The sequence below is a fragment of the Rhincodon typus genome, chromosome 34, assembly GCF_021869965.1.
Source record: "Rhincodon typus isolate 14 chromosome 34, sRhiTyp1.1, whole genome shotgun sequence".
Classification (NCBI taxonomy): domain Eukaryota; kingdom Metazoa; phylum Chordata; class Chondrichthyes; order Orectolobiformes; family Rhincodontidae; genus Rhincodon; species Rhincodon typus.
This window is the reverse complement of record NC_063365.1, coordinates 18,423,866-18,444,120: the sequence shown is the minus strand read 5'-3', so window position 1 is coordinate 18,444,120 and position 20,255 is coordinate 18,423,866. Positions and strand designations below refer to the sequence as shown.

The 20,255-nt window shown below is 43.9% G+C and overlaps 1 protein-coding gene across 1 annotated transcript in view; it reads right to left on the bottom strand.

Moving 5' to 3' along the window:
• ndst2a (N-deacetylase/N-sulfotransferase (heparan glucosaminyl) 2a) overlaps nucleotides 1-20,255 on the bottom strand; it is a 450,479-nt gene that overhangs the window by 188,538 nt on the left and 241,686 nt on the right. The window contains exon 4 of the mRNA XM_048616195.1: nucleotides 11,458-11,545. The gene's annotated coding sequence lies outside the window, so the exon portion shown is untranslated. The remainder of the gene's footprint in view (nucleotides 1-11,457; nucleotides 11,546-20,255) is intronic.

Here is a 20,255-nt window from a genome sequence, read left to right as displayed (position 1 = left end):
GTTTCCACACTGTAGGGATTCTATGATCTATGATCTCTTCAAAAACAAACTACCACTGGCCAATTAAGCTTGATCATTTGTACAATATTTTTCAAATCTCAGACTTGCCCAAACAATTCTCTCAGGATTAAACCACAACCAGTTTAAACACATCAAAACAGAAAGTGCTGGAGAAACTCGGCAAATCTGGCAGTAATTGTGGAGCGAGGAACAGAGTTAATACGTCGAGTCCAACAGGACTCTTCCTTGGAGCTGATATACACAGCAAGTTTGAGCATCTTTGCAAGCTTAAAACAACGGGTAATGTAAAAGCTGAAGTGCTAATCTTACCACCACAATGGCTTGCTAACACAATATTCAATGAAACCAAAACAAAAATGCCATTCTGTCTTGCTGAGATTGATGTCAAAAGCAAGATGACTAAATTCAGTGCTATTAGGTCCGAATAGATGTGAGAACTCTTCACAAAAATCCACATGTAGTGTTTCACAGTGCTGTCAGATCAATGCTGATACAACAAACACAATGATGCAGTTGGATACCCTCCTCCTGTATGTAAAGTGTTACATTCCATGATGAGTGTGCTGCTCACGCATATGCACATGCTCCTCCTCGATTTCCGCTACAATGAGGTACAAAATAGTCGGAACCCATTCAGCCCTTCTGGCCTGTTCTGCCATCCAATCAGTACATGAATGATCGCCAAGCTATCCACTTTGGTTCTGTAACTCTGTAGAACAAGGACTTATTGATCCCAGTTCTGGCATTTTGCAACTGACCTGTCAGTGTCCTTGGGGCAGAATATTTCAGATTTCCGCTCCTCTTTGTATGAAGAAATGACTTCTATGCATCACCTTTAAAAGGTCTTGGATAAAGCATCCATACCATAGACTTTGGTGTTTTGCCACTGTACAATGAAATGACACAGAGTCAGTGCTGAAATAGCAAATCTAGTGATATAAAAGTGGAGGGCAAGGGTTTTTTCAGATATCTAAAAGGTAAGAGAGAGAGAGGCAAGAGTGGAGACTGGACCGCTGGAGAGGCAGTAACAAGGAATAAGGAAATGTCGGAGGAACTGTATAGGTACATTGCATTAGTCTTCATGATGGAAGACACAAGGCTACACCAGAACTTCAAGAGTCAGGGGCAGAGGTTAGTGTAGTGACCATCACTAAGGAGAAAGAGAAGAACTTTTTAACTCTGTTTCTCTTCCTTCATTGTACCTACGTTTTTGCACCTAGGTATATTTGTACCTAAGATGGCGCTGGGTGCATGGTAACACTATGCACTTTTCACTGCTGTTAAAATCAACTGTTGTAATCGAGTACACTTGACAATAAAAATCTAAATCTGAATTACTCAAGGTTATTTTAGGAGCTATTGCATTTGTCTATGATGACCTGGGTCTCAGAGCAGAAAGGCAACATGAGGACTTTTGACTTTCTACACCCAACTGCATCATTTCAGCTACCCAACCTTCCAAGTGCTGGGATTTCTTCCTGAAATGTCTCCTTTCTAGTTCTCTGCATTCCTTCAGGAGTATCTTTAAAATGTATCTCATTGGCCAAACACCCACTCACATCACACGGAATGAAACCTTGTTCAGTACAAGTCCTGCAAAGCACCTTGGCATGTTTACTACATTAATGGTGCTAGTTAAATACAAGTTGTTGTATCATCAGCATCCAATATTATGGCTGCCATACATCAACTACACACTTTTTATGTGACAGGTTTATATGAATGGGTAGTGTGAGGTAAAATCAGTTGCATTTTATCAGGCTGGTTACTATATAGTACTGTGTTAGGTGTGATTTATGAGAACTGTTAGGACCCACTAAAGTCTGTGTCTGTCCATTGTTAATAGAGTCCTAATACTCACCGTTTTTGGTTTCAAATGAATTTCTCTAAGCCTTTGCTTTCTTGAATATGCGATTAAATCACTGGGCAATGTAGTCTGAGGATAGCATTTGTTTGCGTTCTGAGATCTGGACAATAGATCAGCCTGTAACAGGTGTACAGTGACATATAATATGCCACGACCTCAACCCCAGTTATCAGAACAAAGCAGTAATGCACTTGGCGCCTACAATCTTACAGAGACTGCAGCATTGACAGCAAACCGGAATAACACCAGTCACAAGAGCAGCAAGAGACCATTCAGCCCCTTTGGTCTTGTTTTGCCCTTCATTTAGATCGTGATCGATCTGTATCTGAATTCCACTTGGCCCATTTTGTTTCTCAAAATACTTAATATGCTTGGCTAATAAAAGTCTGTTTTGAAATTTTTTAAGCTTTGCAAACAGGAGAGCTGCAGATTTCCATGGCTTCCTATGCGTATTGGAATAGGGCATGCAGCGCTGCACCTTCAGACTGATCCCACTCAGAGAAACATTGAAAGTAGGTTCAGGAGGGGGCCAGTCAGCTCTCCGAGACTGTTCCACCATGATCATATCTGATCACCCACCACAGTACCCTGTTCCTGCTTCTCCCCATACCCTTTAGCCCCAAGAACTCCTTCTTGAAAACAGTCAATGGTTTGGCCTCACACCACTTTCTGAAGGAGAGAATTTCACAGACTCACCTCTCTCTGGGTGAAGAAATTTCTCCTCATCTCTGCCCTAAATGGCCGACCTCAAGTGGCCCCTCGTTCTCAGCTCCTAAATCATCAGGAACATCCTTCCTGCATTTACCTTGACTAATTATGTTAGAATTTTAGAGATTTCCGAGATTCCGACCCCCCGCTCTTCTAAATTACCCTTTAATAAAGTAAAAGAATTCACACCCGAAGGACATGTGTATGTCATATCTGTGTCATTCGACAAACAGCAACAGAAATATGGCGGTTCAATATGTTGGGAGATATATTCATTGACTTGCCTTGACCACCCAACCCCACTTTCAACCTCCAACCGTGTTTTAAATCATTGTTTGAAGAAAAGTGACAATACGAAATTAAAAGAAAGCCTGGGATTGTAACGGTGAACAGGGGACCAAGAGTTGCCCCTTCAAAAGCACATGTTAGCAAATCAACTGTTGGAAAATTTGCAGTAACAAAGGCACTGCTAGTAATGAGTTAAGGTGCACATTAGGAATTCAACAAAGAAGCACCGAGGCCGTTCAGTCTTGCCAGGCAGTACTAGCAATCAGGTCAACAATGCTGTCAGATCTCCATTAATCAAGGGGGCAAACACGCAAGGTCTTCAACAGTATCCAAACAGAAAATCAGCACAGCTAGCTGACCCATGGCATCTCACAAGAGGCAAAGGGTCACCAAATTAAGCCATAAAGCAGGTCCAGACCAGTGTTTGACACACAGGCAAAAACGGGGAAGGAATAAAGCGGCTCTCCCTCACCAAGCACTGAGAAGTAATAAGAAGGAAAACCATCTCAAGATGCCACCAAGTGCGCCGCTTCTTCAGAAATTGAAACAACTCACGGATCGCTCCGACTCACCGCCTATGCCAAGTATCAGTCGGAGAGATCACATCAGCACAGGCTTCCCACTCAGCCCCTCATCACTGGAGCCAAGTCCCAATCTCGCCCAGCCAGCATCAAACCACAGAGACACAGCAGCTGAGAAAAACCACATCCATTTCTGTAAAAAAACTGAGGTGGGCAGCTTCTGGCTGACCACGCGCAAACAGCTACAGACAGATTCACTGAGGAATTGACCAATTTTCACAGCTGAGGCCAGCTTGTGAAAAGAGCTTAAAAAACTGACACTAATCTTGCACATACCAACCATGTGAAGTCATCCAGTTCAATCAGCAAAGGCAGGCTCTGACCCTTAGACCCAGGCAGCACTACATTGTTGTGAATGAGCAGGGATGCCAATGTGTTTTACTACACCCTACTCGCTGATAAAAACTGTCCAGCAGCTAAGTTTTCCATGTGAAATCTGATTTTGAGAAATACATATTTCTTTGCACTGCAAACAGGAAAAAACAACTTCAGCAAAAAATCTGGAATTTTGCTTTTTTGTTTCAAAAAAAAACTATTTCGATTACCTGACACTTTTGAGTGTAGATTTTCGTTCACATTATTTCTTGGAAAACAGCCAAGGCAAGGTTCCCTGCCGTTCAAACAGCATTTTGGCACCGAATCACAGGCACAGATCCTTCATTGACAAACAAGCAGTTTTAATCCTGGAATGGCACTTAGAGCCCTGTCAATACTCAAGTGGAATTCCGTTCAGAAAAGGCTCCCATTAACTCCTGGCCCTTCGCTGCAATTCGTAATTTCACTTTCGGCAAAGCCTGAGCTCAAAGCTGATTTGCATGCCAATAGTGGAGGCAGGGAAAAGGCAGAAACGTAATCGAAAAGTGATTTAACTCCTCGGCAGTTTCAGGGCAATAGTGCCCCTCACTGATTCTCAGCACTGCTGCAGGCAGACGGAACAAGGAAACAGCACTCTGCACAAAGAACGATAGGCAAAAGGGTTAAAAAAAAGCGGGACAAGACTAGTAGGACAGATCGGGAAACCTGTCATGAATTCACTGTGAAAAAGCAAATCCAGGCCAATCTCTCCATTTCAGCTCCATTTGTCATTCAATGGATGGAAGTCTGAATCCCATAAATCAAAGACAAATCTGCAAACATGTTAGAAAGGATATTATAACTGGAAAGAGTGCAGAGAAGATTTACTAGGATGCTACCTGGACTAGAAGGTTTGAGTTATAAGTGGAGGCTGGATTGGCTGGAATTTTATTCCCTGGAGCATAGGAGACTGAGGGGTGACCTTATAAAGGTCTATAAAATTATGAGAGGCACAGATAAGGCAGATAGCCAACAGTTTTTCCCCATGGTAGGGGAGTCTAAAATTAGACGGCATAGGTTTAAGGTGAGAGGGGAGAGATACAAAAGGGTTCAGGGGACAATTTTTTTTCACACAGCGGGCGGTGAGTGTCTGGAATGGGCTGCCAGAGGTAGTGGTAGAGGTCGGTACAATATTGTCATTTAAGAAACATTTGGACAGATACATGGAAGGGATAGGTGTGGAGGGATATGGACCAAACTCAGGCAAATGGGACTGGACTAATTGTGAAAACTGGGCAGCATGGACAAGTTGGGCTGAAGGGCCTGTTTCCATGCAGTAAACCTCTATGACTCTATCTTGTTCTCCTCCCCAAACCCCCTTAAAATTGTAAATTCACTGAGGCTTTCTTGGGCAAGAGGTTGTGCTCAACTACTTCAATTCCAATGTTGTTGCAGTGTTATGAATTCTTTTGTCCATTGGTCCATTTTCGATGGGGACACAGCGGTAACCTACTGACCCACACCTCAGTGGTTACCAGCAGATGGAAACAGACCTCACTGCTACTACTCTCGATCCATGAAAATAAGCCCTGATCGCCCTGAAGGAACAGAAATGTACCCCTGGCACTGGCACCAAATTTCATGAACTGGCTTGTAGCTACAGGCATCTCCTGCTCTCATTAGTCATTAACCCTTGGCTTGTGAGAGCATCAACATCCCCACTCCCCACCCCCCACCCTGACACACACACATCCAACCCAATTTCTAATTGATTTCTCATTCCCGAAAAAACACAAAATAGCTCAGTCATCGGCAACCAGGAATATCTCAACCAATTGGCAATGCTGCCTGACAACACTGCCAAGGAATAAGGGAGTTATGGGAAACAATCAAAACAAACTTACAGAGCAGAGCTGCTTTCATGTAGCATCTTATGGGCACCTCTCAAGGATCCCATAAAGGAAGCACCTCAAAGATCAGTAACTCTTACTGCACATGAGGTTGAGTGCATTGAAAGGTCCTGGGATCAGAAATAAAAACCAATAAAGAGCTAGTTGAATTTTTTTTAGGTGTTTGCAGCTTCAGAGAGGCATAGCTAACCCCCGAGTGCAAAGTAAGATCCCACCAAATGGGACTGAAAAAAAAACAATTCCATGATTTTGGTCCACTGTGTCTGTACTGGCTCCCAAAAGAGCTACCCACCTAGCCCTATTCTCCAGTCATCCTCTAAATTCATCCCTTTCAAATATATATCCAGCTCTCTTTTCAAACATCCTGTGGAATCCACTGCCACCACTCTCCCAGGAAGCACATTCCAAATACTAACAACTCTCTGAGTAAAGAGGCTTTTCCTCCTCTCCTAGCTCTGTTGCTGACCATCTTGAAATTGTGACTGATAGTTATGCCAACTGGTGGAAACAGAATATCCTTCTTTACTCTGTCAAAATTGCTCGTAAGTTTGAACACCTCAATAAGGTCACATCTTAACCCTCTCTGCTCAAGCCCAATTCCTTGAAATTTTTCTTGTACCTGAAATCCCTCATTTTTGGTATCGTCAGTAAATCTCCTTTGCACTCTCCAGGGCTTTAACATCCTGCCTTAAATAAGGTGCCCAGAACAGAACACTATGAGGGGTCGCCGGACCCAAAATGTTAACTCTGTCTTTTTCTTCACACTTGCTGCCAGACCTGCTGAGCTTTTCCAGCAATTTTGTTTTTGTTCCTGATTTAGAGCATCCGCAGTTCTTTCGGTTGTTACTATACTGCAAATGTGGTCTGACCAATGATTTATAGGGTGTTAGCATCATTTCTTTGCTTTTATGCTATATTCCTCTGTTTAAAAATAACTTTCAAGTTTCAAGTACAGGCATAAAAGCCATTACATCCTGCGATAGAGAATGAGTGCTCAGCTGACAGACAGACCCTAAAGATCTGCAGAAGATCCCAAGGGAACAATCAATATTAACTGATTCATCATTGGATCTGCTGACTCACCAGCATATCACATTTGCTGCAGATCACAGTCAAGGTGCATTCACTGCAGCCATGACCAAGTTTTCTTTATTCTGTCAGTGTATGTGGGCGAGGTGAACATTTACTGCCCATCCCTAATTGCCCTTGAACTAAGTGGCTGGCTGGACCATTTCAGAGGGTGGTTAAATACCAGACACATTGCTGTGGGTCTGACTCACATGTAGACCGAGTAAGGACAACAGATTTCCTTCCCTTGCTCTAAAGCAGAGTAAGTAAAGACTAGTGCCTTGACTTTTGGAAATTTATACAAAGCACATACCAGATACTCGATAGGTTTACTGCAGAGTAAAGTGTACAGATTACTGGGTTACACTTCAAAAAATACAATTGCCCAACTGTATCAATTTCTATCTACTCGTCATGTCAGCTGTTTAATGACAGGTCATCAAGTCCCAAAGAAAGGTAGCGAGCAAAGTTTCTCAGCAAGGCATCCAGCTAAAATGTGTACAAACTCTTTTAATTTGTCTTCCAACCGCTTCTCTTCCCCTCTGGCTTAAAACCAGGTGTCTCCTCACCCATCTTGTAACATAACCCAAGGCTCTGTGAGTATAGCTCTGCAGTACAGCGCCAGGAACTGTGTCAAAGCGAGCCCAGGTTCAGTCAGCCTTCGACTATCCTCTGTTGTCTGGAGAAAACCTCCTGTCTTCCACTTGGAGCTTCCTTTCTTATCCTTGGGCACCAGTAGCAATGCCAAAACTTGATGCCCATCCTGAATTTTCTTTGAACTGAGAGAGTTTCTCAGCCAATCCAAAGGGCAGTTAAGAATCAACCACATTGCGTTGGATCTGGAGTCACATGTAAACCAGACCAGGAAAGGATGACAGATGAGGGAGCAAATTACTGCAGATGCTGGAATCTGTACTGAAAAAGAAATGCTGGAGATCACAGTGGGTCAGACAGCATCCATGGAGAGAGAGCAAGCTAATGTTTTAATTCTAGATGACTCTTCATCAGAGCTGGCAGATTTCCTTGCCTAAAGAACATTAGTGAACCAGATGAGTTTTTACAACAGTCAATAACAGTTCTCATCCTCACCATTGCAGAGACTAACTTTATACATCAAATTTATTAGTTGAATTTAAATTCCACCAGCTGCCAAAGTGGGAATTGAGCCCATGCACTCAAGAGCATTAGCCTCTGGATTACTCGGCCCGTGATGTTACTGCATCTCCTCTTGGTGTCCGGATCAAGCAACTGGGTGAGAACGTGCAGCAGTAAATAACTCCCTTTCTTGACTATAAAAAGCACAGCGACACCTATATCCATTGTGGGGCTCGACAGGACCTGGTTAATGCAAACATGGAGCACTAGCTCTGATGAAGAGGATCTCTCATCCCTACAGGCACCACCTTAATCAATCCAGGGCCAGGGCACCTTGGAGAGAAGCTGCCAATTTACATCATTACCAATAACTCATGACCTATAGATGCTTTTCCACTCATCTTGGTCTTCAGATGAGCCTAACCTCCAAGCAAATTACAACAACACAAGCCCAATTCTCTCTGGACTGGAACCCCAATCCCTTTCCCATGTTTGCCAGCTCTGGCGGAGCCTTTGAAGTATCAGTGTTGAGTGAGAAAGACAACCACTTTGCTGACACAACATCTTTCACACCCTTGTGCAGTTTTACAAGGCATTTGTCCCCAAGTAGCTGTTTCTGAAGTGCCATCGCTGTTGTACTGGCAGCCAATTTGCTCACAGCAAGACCCCATTAACAGAAAATGAGATAAAACACTGGCTAATCTGTGGTGGTAGCAGAGCCTAAGAAATGTATGTTGGATGAGAAGCTTAGACGAGAATATCTTCAGCTTAAAGCTCTCCTATGAGAGTCCACTAGTCCAGATGTGAGTGAATATTACTGTATCTCCATCATGACGGAGTCAAATTTCTTACTCAACAAACTCTCATTTGGTGTCACCTGTAGACCTTACCCAGGCTAGTGATGTTGTATTCATAAATACTCCACATGTACTCCTTACAAATCTGATGGAAGTTCCCTCTTAAATGAACGAGAAATTCACAGAGCAATTTCAGCCGTGGAATTTGGGTTAATTCTTCACTGAACAACCCATTAAAATCCAGGCATCAGTATGCAGCTCACAGAAAGCACAGCAGGACCTGCCAATCACACACAATCTGTCTCCTTCCATTTCCCCTCACAGTGCAGCAAGCGTTTTGCATTCAGAGCACCAAAATCTATCAGCTTCGAAGATGTGTTGCCAACTTAAACTGCAGGTACCCGAACTGATAGGTGACAACTTACTGAATCTTAAATATCTACATTCAAGGTAGGAAAGCATGCAAAATGTCTCAAGACAAGTAAACAAAAAATTATGCGCAGGTTTTAAGATAGATTTCTTTGAGTTAGGTACAACAAGTTTTTTCTTCACTTTGAAGTTAATCCACACACTCTTATGCAAATGGCACAAAGTTTCCATTCCTTTTTATCAGCCTCATTCCTCAAATGAGAATGATTACCGACATGATCAAAACTAAAATCTCAGATCTTCCTTCATTTTGTTGTCAAAATTCCTTTCTGTCAGAATTAAAGATACAAGTGCCCCATTACTTACCAAGTCAGGACTGTGGTGGAATACTCCCCACTTCACTGGATGAGTGCAGCTCTAACAACACTCAAAAAGGTCAACACTATGCAAGGCAAAACAGTTCACAAGCGCAGCACACTGAATCACAGACGGGTTGACAAGTGGCAAGCAACATTCACACCACACAAATGCTAGGCAATGACCATCTCCATCGAGAAATAATCTAACCACCATCTCTTGACATTCCATGGTGTTACTATCACTGAATCTCCCGCTATCCACATCCTTGGTGTTACCATCAATCAGAAACTCAACTGGACTCGCCACATAAACACAGTGGCTACAGTAGGTAGATCAGAAGCTGGGAATACTGCGACAAGTAACTCACCTCCTGACTCCTCAAAGCCTGTCCACCATCTACAAGGCACAAGTCAGGATTGTGATGGAATATTCCCCACTTGCCTGGAAGGGAGCAGCCCCAACAACGCTCAAGAAGCTTGACACCATCCAGGGCAAAGCAGCCGCTTGATTGGCACTACATCCACAAACATCAAATGTTTCCATCAGCAACACTCAGTAGCAGCAGTGTGTACTATCTACAAGAGGCACTGCAGAAATTCACCAAAGATCCTCAGACAGCACCTTCCAAACCCACGGCCACTTCCATCCAAAACAGCAAGGACAGCAGATACATGGAAACACCACCACCTGCAAGATCCCTTCCAAGCCACTCACTATCCTGATTTCGAAATATACCACTGTACCTGGGTCAAAATCCTGGGATACCCTCCCGAACAGCATTATGGATCTAACTACAAGGCAGCTCACTATCACCTAGGTAACTAGGAATGGGCAATAAATGCTGGCCATCCAGCCGTGCCCACATCCTGCGAATACATTCACACCCCTCACCACCAACAGCAGAAATGTGCTCCATCTGTAAGACATACTGTCGCAACCCATCATGGCTACTCAGACAGAATCTTCTAAACCCATGACCATGACCATCTAGAAAGAGAAGAGCAACATATGCATCAGAATGCCACCATCTGCAAGTTGCCCCCTGAGCCACTTACTATCCTGAGTCACAGTTCCTTCTGTGTCACTGGGTCAAAATCCTGGAGCTCTCTTCCCAACAACAAGGCAGCTCACGAAAACTTCTCAAGGACAATTAGGGATGGGCAATGAATGCTGGCCATGCCGACGCTGCCCACATCCCATAAATGAATTTTTTAAAAAGTCTAAGGCCAGGAACAGTTACCTGACTAATGCCAGTCTGTAACGAGCAAAGATCTGCATATTTCCCAGCAGAATCATTCTGCACAATCTGAACCAACCAAACACAAGTCACGATTTTCTGAAGAAGTGTCCAGACACGAAATGTCAGCTTTCCTGCTCCTCTGATGTTGCCTGGCCTGCTGTGTTCATCCAGCTCTACACCTTGTTAACCTTCACAACAGATCAGCTTTTTTTTGGGGGGGGGGGGGGAACGGTGAAATTGATTACTGGGCACTTGTCCTCTTCGCTTGTCTGTGCGAGCAGTCAGCGGTGTTTCTTCCAGTTGAGAATTTTAGCCTCGTAGCAAATCTTCTCCCAATGAAACCCACAACCAGACTGTCTTGATTTTTGATACTGCAGGCTCTTGGAGCTGTTATCTGGAACAACCAGATAGTTACACAACTAACCGATGTACACATTCACCGTTGTGCAGGAAGTGTATGTGGACGTGTTTACGGGTGAGTTTTTATTTCCTTTGGCGGGTTTGGTGTGTGCCTCAGGCATAACCAAAGATCCCTTTTCTGAAACAAATAACAAGCAGTTCCTGGAAATCCACACAAAAGACAAGAGGGCCACTCTATTAATGGAAGGCATGCCTGATGAATGAAAGAATTCCTTCTGGATGAAAGCACCTTCCCCATGGCAAGCCTCAACAGAAATGATTTTAAAGCTTCTTTACCGTAAGACTGTCATGCCCACAGTGTACAAATGCAATTTACAAATTTGACTGCATTAATTACAGACGGGGGTGGTGGAATGGGGTGGGGATGAAGTGGGGCAGGAGGGAGGTCATAATGGGGGGTGGGGATGGTGTAGAAGGAATCCAAGCATGCATAGCTCACCTAAAACTTCAGAGCCTGAGGCTAGGAGGAACCACAGGTGTTGTGAATCGACAAATACTTCTTCCCAGCAAGAATACCCTCTCTGTGGCTGCGAAAAAAAACACAAGAGAAACAGTGGATTAGCAAAGTCAATAACTCCTGAACGATTTCAAATATTTGTTTGAGAAAGGTCTCAGAAACACGCGCCTGCTCCTGCGCCCTGTTAAATATTAAAGGCAGCTTGCACTAACTGGAAAGCAGAGGTTAACTTGTTGCAAAGCTTTCACTGCGATGCAGTGAGTGTCCAAGACGATTAAAAAGGGTTCTGCAGCCCCTAGTTACAGAGGGAAAAGGCTATGTCTGCGTGTTGTGCTGCAGCTTGAGACCAGGCAGTGCAAGAGGTTGGAAAGCTGAAAGGCAAACAGCACATGTACACAGTGGGTCACCCACATCCAGAACATTAACTTATCTCACTCTCCCACCCCTGGGATACTGAGTGACCTGCTTTGTGCCTTAATCATTTGCTATTTTAATTTTAATCTTTTTACTTATTATCCCTCAACATAGGAGGGAGCAGTGGGTTTTGTCAAATTCCTTTCTACAATACAGTGTAACATGCCAAAAGTTTCTTGGCTTCGTTCTGTTGCCTAACATATCCCCAACTTTAATCATTCCCTCATTGAAGGTGGTGCCTTGAACGACTGCACTAATTATGGATGGGGATAGTCGAATTGGGGGAGGGTGGGGTAGAGATTTAGAGTGCCTAAATCCCCTTCATAAGCCGGGCTATCTCTCTCTCTCTCTCTCTCTCTTTTTAAAATAATCCCTTAAAAGCTACCTCTTTGGCCATCTGCCTTAATATTTCCTTACATGGCTCAGTGTCAAATATTGCAGAGTGAATTCTCCTGTGATGACAACCCCCCGCCCCCTGGCATTTTCACAACATTACAGGTGCTACATAAAGACAGGTTGGCTGTTTAGAAACAGGGCTGTTTTAAATTTGGCTGTGCAGTCAATAAAAACAGACAACACGCAAAACCTGAACGCATGACTGTTGAGATTGCCTGCGCCCCAGGAAGAAAAAAAGACCCACACAGAAGCAAATCAACTCAGGACAAAATTCAGAATTTTCCAAATGTCTCGTTTGGACGCACAAGGTTTTCGTGTCAGCTGAGACTCGATGGATAGCACACTCGCCATGGAGTCAGAGGTGTGCAAGTTCAGTTCCCACTCTTGAGGTCTGAGCCTATTATATGGGCCATCACTCCAGTGTCACTTTTGAAGCAGTGATGTAGGGGTGATGGTGCCATCTCTTGAAAGAGCCATTAAACCAGAGCATCGCCTATCTCTTCAGGTAGATATGAAACAGTCCACTTTTTATTTTACCTTATTCATTAAAACAAAACCTTTGTACATATACATAGTCACAAACACAGTTCATTTCTGTACAGTAGCATATTAAGGAAACAAACCTTGGAGTTTGACTCTATCCAAACAAACCAAAGACATCTCTTACACATACACGACTATATTTACATGCATTTGAGGCACAAGGAGAGTCCAAGAACTGCAAAGATCCCCATTTAACTTCAGCAGAAAGATGTTAGACAGTGGTCTTTCCCCACTGTGCTCCCATCAGTGCCAAAGGAAGAGCAGGAGGGGTCCTGCATAGGGCAGGATAATGCAGGAAATGCTGCAGCTAACTGATGTATAGAAAGCTTCCGCAAACATGTATGTGGTCACTATCACAAACTTTTATAAAGTGATGTTGAGGGGCAAACACTGGCCAAGACACTACTGTGAGCTTTTTATAAAAAGAAGCCACATTGCACCATCTTTACTGTGTCTCTTCTACTGAGTGGGAGAGAATGAGCCTGCAAACTAGTATTCAGGGATCTAATAAGACATAGGAGCAGAAACAGTCCCTTCAGCCCATCAAGTTTGCTGCACCATCCAACGAGATGATAACCCTCAACTCCACTTTCTTGTCCCTTAACCCTTACTGATTAAAAATCTGTCTCTCTCAGTCTTGAATATACTTAATGACCCAGCCTCAACAGTCCTCTGTGGCAGAGAATTCCACAGGTTCACTCCCCTCTGACAGAAGAAATTCCTCCTCATCTCCGTCTTAAAAGGTCACCCCCGGCATCAAGTTGTTCTAAATCTTTTAGGATATTTTGTTCATCTTTATCAGAGCTGGTCACCCACTGGAATTTCACCCCAGTAACCATTATTCATGAGCAAGGGTCAGCCGGTGAGCCCATATGTATATTGTACCAGGCAAACAAATCCACACCCATCTGCAAGAACACCAATACACGCACGCTACTGGTGAAGACACGGAATGGCAAACGAGAGCAGCGAAGCACGTTAAGGCTCACCAGCATGTGATCAGTAACCTCAAGCTCAGACAGGAAGCTCACTTGTGGTTCTTATGATGTGCTAGAGTCTGTTACAAAACTGAGTTTCCAATCAGTGCTATCCCATCGCTCAAATCAAAAATGCAACAGCAGTCTCTTTCGATAATATCAGGAGGCCATTCACTGCACCTAACCCACACTGTTTTCTTTGAAAGACCTTTCCTATTACAGCAAACATTTTATTAAGTGGCACCTATGGGACCAGGAGCTTGCCATTTGATCAAATATTCCAGATAATGAAGAGGTAAGCATAACTGTGGTAAACCCTGACCAAGCGAAGCTTCAAGACACTAACATTCCTCAAAAAAATCTATATTAAAAAACATCAACACACCTCCTAAAATCAATATAAAAACACACAGTAAGTAATAGAAAGGTAATGCAGTGGGTATACATATCACGGTTATACTTTATTTACAGCATAAATACTCTGACATCGCAGTAGATCAAGATATTTGTTTGGAATTATAATTAGAATGTACAGTTTATCAAAAGTGCCAGTTGATAAGGTGCCAGTTAAAACAAAGTTTGCTGTAGGTCCTTTCCTTTATTTTCTCCTTGTAGCCCTGTAAATATTTCCTAATGAAGTATTTAGTTAATTTTCCTCTTTTACGTCACGATGGAATCTGTTTCTGTCGCTCTAGCAGTACAGCACACTGCATAAAGATGTGAAGAAACTGGGGCAGGAGTAGGCCATTCGGCCTGCTTGGCCGATCAGTAAGACCACGTGTGATCTTTGACTCCACCTCCAGGCATTATCCTAAGAAGCCATAATTGCTTTAGCATGCAGAAAATCCATCAATCAATCTCAGTCCTGAACGTACTGATCAAGGGAGCATTCACAGTTCTCTGCAGTAATGCTCTCTTCCAACCTCTCCTGTCAGGCAGAAGATACAGAAGCTTGAACACACGCTCCAACAGGTTCAAGAACAGCTTGTTCCCAGCTGTTATTAGACTGCTGAACGGACTCTCTAACTTCAAATAATGTTGATCTTGCTCTGTGCACCTCCTGTGCAGCTGTAATCTTGTATGCCTCACTCTGTCTAAACACCCTATGATCTGTACGTCCTTGTTTGCTATGATCTGCCTGTACTGCTCGCAAAACAAAACTTTTCACTGTACTTAGGTACATGTGACTACAATAAATCAAATCAAAGATTCACAAACCTCTGAGAGAGGAATACGTTTTTGCTTCTAAATGGCCAACCTTTTGTGCCAAAACCTCAACAGCTTCCTCCTCTCCTTGCCGAGCTTGTTTGAGATTCTTCAGACAGGGAAAACAACCTCTGGCAACATCCACGTTTCAATGAGATCACATGCACGCTACTGCTGAAGACACTGAATGGCAAACGAGAGCAGCGAAGCACGTTAAGGCTCACCAGCATGCGATCAGTAACCTCAAGCTCAGACAGGAAGCTCACTTGTGGTCCTTTATGATGTGCTAGGGACTGAGACAAAACTGACTTTCCAATCAGTGCTATCCCATCGCTCAAATCAAAAATGCAACAGCAGTCTCTTTCTATAATATCAGGAGGCCATTCACTGCACCTAACCCACACTCTCAAATCTGCTCAATGATGGACGGTTGATTTTTCTTCAGTCACCTCATTATTCAGCCATCTCTGATAGTCCATGAGAAGGTGGTACTGAGTCACCAATTTGAACTCAATGCAAAGATTTGCTGGGTCATTTCAAGGGGAGGTTAAGAGTCAATCACATTGCTGTGGGTCTGGAATCACATACAGGCCAGACCCAGATAAGTACGGCAGATTTCCTCCCCTAAAGGACATCAGTGAATCAGATCTAGTCGTTTGATGGTCTCCAATTAATGAGACTCAGTTTTTCAAAAATCCTAGCGTTTGGGAATGAAGTGAATTGATTTTACATTTCCTAGCTCATAGAATCCCTACAGTGTGGGAGCAGGCCATGTGGCCCATCGAGTCCACACTGACCCTTTGAAGAGCAACCTACCCAGACCCACCCCATCCCTGTAACCCCGCATTTCCCATGTCCAATCCACCCTAACCTGCACATCTTTGGACTGTGGGAGGAAACCCAAGTACCCGGGGGGGAAACCCATGCAGACACGGGGAGAATGTGCAAACTCTACACAGCCCGAGGCTGGAATCGAACCCAAGACCCTGGAGCTGTGAGGTAGCAGTGCTAACCACTGCTGGCTTTATGGGAGTGAAAGTCACATCTTGAGATCATCCGACCAAGGCCTTTAGATCACCACAAATCATGGTACACTGACACAGCGTATAAGTTGACCCCAAGGGGCTCTTGTGGCAGTGATAGAGCTCCTACCTCTGAACCAGGAGGCCCAGGTTCAAGTCCCATCCAGTCCAGAGGGGAGTCGTAACACATTTGACCCAGTTGCTCAATAATGTCTATAAGTGACTTCATTTCTTTTTGGACTCAAAAATTAATGTTTTTGTGGTTTAATCAGAATACAAGCTGACTCTGCCAAACCCGTGCCCATCTGATTTTGGATTTTATTTTCATGTGTATTTTACAGTAAGAATACAAAAAGAATACAGTAAGAATATAAAAATAAAACAGTAAAAAGCTATCATTTGTTGCCACAAATACATCACCATTTTGAAAAAGAGATAACACAGTGTGGATGTGGAGGTGCACAGCAGGCCAGGCAGCATCAGAGGAACAGGAAAGTTGGCGTTTCGGGTCGGGACCCTTCTTCAGAAAATGAAGTAAGGTCCCGGCCCGAAACGTCAACTTTCTTGCTCCTCCGATGCTGCCTGGCCTGTTGTGCTCCTCCAGCTCAACACTTGTGCTATCTCTGACTCCAGCATCTGCAGCTCTTGCTACCTCTGTGCCATTTTGAATAATTTAAGAATAGGGAATAAAAAAAAGGTATAGATTGAAGGCAGACATGATGTACTATAATTACGCAAGTAGTCAGCCTAGAGTTTTCACCCAACAAATGGCCATTTTATTTGTTAGTATCTTATAATTGGGCAGAAGGGATTAAGCACAAAATGTGGACTGTGCTGTGGAGAGGCACAGGAGTTTAAGACACGCTTGGTTGCTGCATCAGATGCTTAAAACATTTTAAAGTGGTGACCAGGTGTGGCTGCAGTTCTGTTTGCTCTGTAAGGCAGCCCTCCTGATTGCAGGAATTTTCTGAGATAGCAGGGGTCAGTTTTATACATCTCCTGTGTTAGTTCAGTTACGTAACCTCGAGCCTAATCTCCCCTTCGTTAAAAGATCGACTGACTGTCATCTTCATCTTTTACTGCAAAGGACCAAAGTGATTTCCAAGTGCAATTAGTCTTAGTGGCCCATGATTTCGTTCTTATTCACAGGTTATGGCAATTAATTGCTTATTCCTAGAGATTTCTGGCCAATTTTTCAGAGTTGGCAATGGAGACGGTGTTCAACTCATAGAACAATGCAAGATTTTGCATTTATTTAGCGCTTTTCAAGGGCATCTCAGTCTTTTTTTAAAATTAAGGGCCAGTTAAGCACCGTTGCAGTGTTGTCCATTTTGTAATGTAAAAACAAAATGCCAGGCAAGCAAGCTCCCATAAGCAGTCAATTCAGCAATAAATATTGAAACAAAAACAGAAATCGCTGGAAAAGCTCAGCAGGTCTGGCAGCATCTGTGGAGAGAAATCAGTTAATGTTTCATGTCGATTTCTGAGGAAGGGTCACTTGACCCAAAACGTTAACTCTGATTTCTCTCCACAGATGCTGCCAGACCTGCTGAGCTTTTCCCGCAATTTCTGTTTTTGTTTCTGATTTACAGCATCCGCAGTTCTTTCGGTTTTTGTTGAGCGATAAATATTGACCCGAGAGACAACTCCTCAGCTTTTCCTTATGATATAGAGTTATGGGATCTTTTACAAACACTCAGTCAAGGCAGATGGGGGCTCTGATTCACTTCTTAAAGGTAGCCAGTGCAACATTTTCTCAGCACTGAACTGGGGTGTTAGCCTTGATTTTGTGCACATTTCCTGGAGTGGGGCTTGAATTCAGTACCTTGAGGCTCAGGGGCACCTCTGGTAATGCCTGAGCCATAGCTCCTAGCATCTTCAACAGGTGAGACTCCTGACTGGGAAGCATCTGTATGAACTGCCAAAGAGCTGGGCTTGTCTGCAATTCCCTACATGGTCCAATTCATCCCCACATCATCCAGGTTCTCACACACTCCAGTAAGAGCTCCTCGATGCACACATTGTAAGACTAAGTTGGAACAATATGTTGAGACCGTATATGATGTTGGTGAGGCCTCTTCTGGAATACTGTGTCCAGTTCTGGTTGCTCTGTGAAAGGAAGGATATTATTAAGCCAGAGAGGGTTCAGAAAAGATTCACCAGGATATTGCCGGGAATGGAGAGTTTGAGTTAGGAGTAGAGGCTAGATAGGCTGGGACATTTTTCACTGGAGCATCGGAGGTTGAGCGTTACCTTATAGAAGTTTATTAAATAATGAAGGATATAGATAAGGTAAATGGTGGGTGTCTTTTCCCTAGGGTGGGGGGATTTCAAGACTAGGGGGCATACTTTTAAGGTGAGACCAAAAAAGATTTTAAAAAGACATGAGGGGCAATTTGTTTTTGCACACAGAGAGTGGTTCATGCGTGGAATGAACTTCCAGAGGAAGTGGTGGATGCGCGTATAGTTACAATGTTTAAAAGACATTTGGCTAAGTGCCTGAATAAGAAATGTTCGGAGGGATATAGGCCAAACGCAGGCAGGTGGGGCTAGTTTAGTTTGGGAATATGGTCAGCATGGACTGGTTGGACCGAAGGGTCTGTTTCCGAACTATATAACTGTATAAGACAGCAGCTTCACAACAGACCTCCTGAGAGGAAGGGGAGAGGAATAACAAAAATACAACAGAGCTAATCAGCCAAGGGCAGTTGTCCTCTTTCACCTGAAAGTAGCTCAAGGACAGAAGGGTCAGAGAATGAAGGCTTTGCTTTTGAGCCATGTACTTTCAGCAATTTACTGGAAAGCTTCCAACTCCAAACCTAGTAACGCCAAGTGTTACAACCAGGGTCCCCCACCTGGAGGTATGGGAGGAGAGTTGGGGCTCCGGGGGGATGCCACACTCGGGGTGGGGAGGTGATTGAGACCTCAGGGTTTGCAGGGGAGAAAAGAAGTGGGGGTGTGAGGCCGCTACACTCAGCTCAGGGACTGCGACACCCAGGACATTTCTGCCCCCCTGCCCCACTCCCACTGTATTCAATGGCTGCTCTTACCATGGTCTTTGGGGTGTCTGATGAAACCTGGAGCTGCACCTACGGCTCCCGCAGAGTAAACACGTCCATGTTTCAGTGAAGAGCCACTGCTAGCACAGTCATGTTGCTTTCTTTTAAAATAAACGGGTCTCACCGAGCCAAGCAAATTTGCAAACATAACAACAATAATTGCACTTTCAAAGCAGATAATTGGTTGTGAAGGACTGAGGTTTCCTGAGGATGTGGTGAAGTGATAAAATAAACATGGAATCTTTCCTTGCAAGTGTCGTACACTCTCTGGTCAATTGTAAGCAGCAAACCAGAAGAACCAACCAGGAACTATTATGGAATATCCAGCTGACTATCTGATTTAAAGTTTCCGTCTGTTTATCTGAAATAAATAGATCTTACTGATAGGCCACTTTGGCCCAACAGGTCCATACTGGTCTCTCTGCTGTTCACAAGCATTGCTCAAGCCTCTCCATTTCCGCGTATCCACCTATTCTCCCCACCTCATACATACCGGACTCCACTTTAAACAGATCCAAGTTATTCCTCTTAAATAGCCCTCATGGTGGTGAAATCCACGTTCTAACTACCCAATGGGTACCTGACTGACTTTCCAAGTCCCTCTATTGATAGGCCCTCATGTTCCATTCATGGGACCAGCCAGTAAGTGCGACAAAAAGACGGTGTTCAATTGGCTTCACTCTCCAATCAAACAAGCGCAAAATCTTGACACGCACTTTTTGAAGAAGCAGAGGACTCCATTCAATTCTCATTCTTTTCTCCCCAGAGAAGTTGAATTGAGAGGAGGGGCTCGATATCACGTTTTTGTTTTGCTTCACTTGTAGGATGTGGTTCAGCAATTTTGTCTATCCCTAAGTGCCCTTGAGAAGGTGCTGGTGAGATGTCTCCTTGAACAGCTAGCTGTCGTCTTTAGGGTGTAGGGATAGGCAGAGGGCTGTTAGGGAGGGAGCTAACACTTCCTCCACTCTACTAACCTCTGAGGTATGTACACAACAGCGACGTCCAGAACCACAAGTCAACATATTCAATGTTTGGACCCTTCTGGCATCTGCCTGGTCAAACAGCTTAGAGGGAACACTGGGAGGGAGTTTCAGGATTTTGATTCAGCTACTGTAAAGGAATAGTAACACAGTTCCAAGTCAGGATGGTGAGTGTCTTGGAGG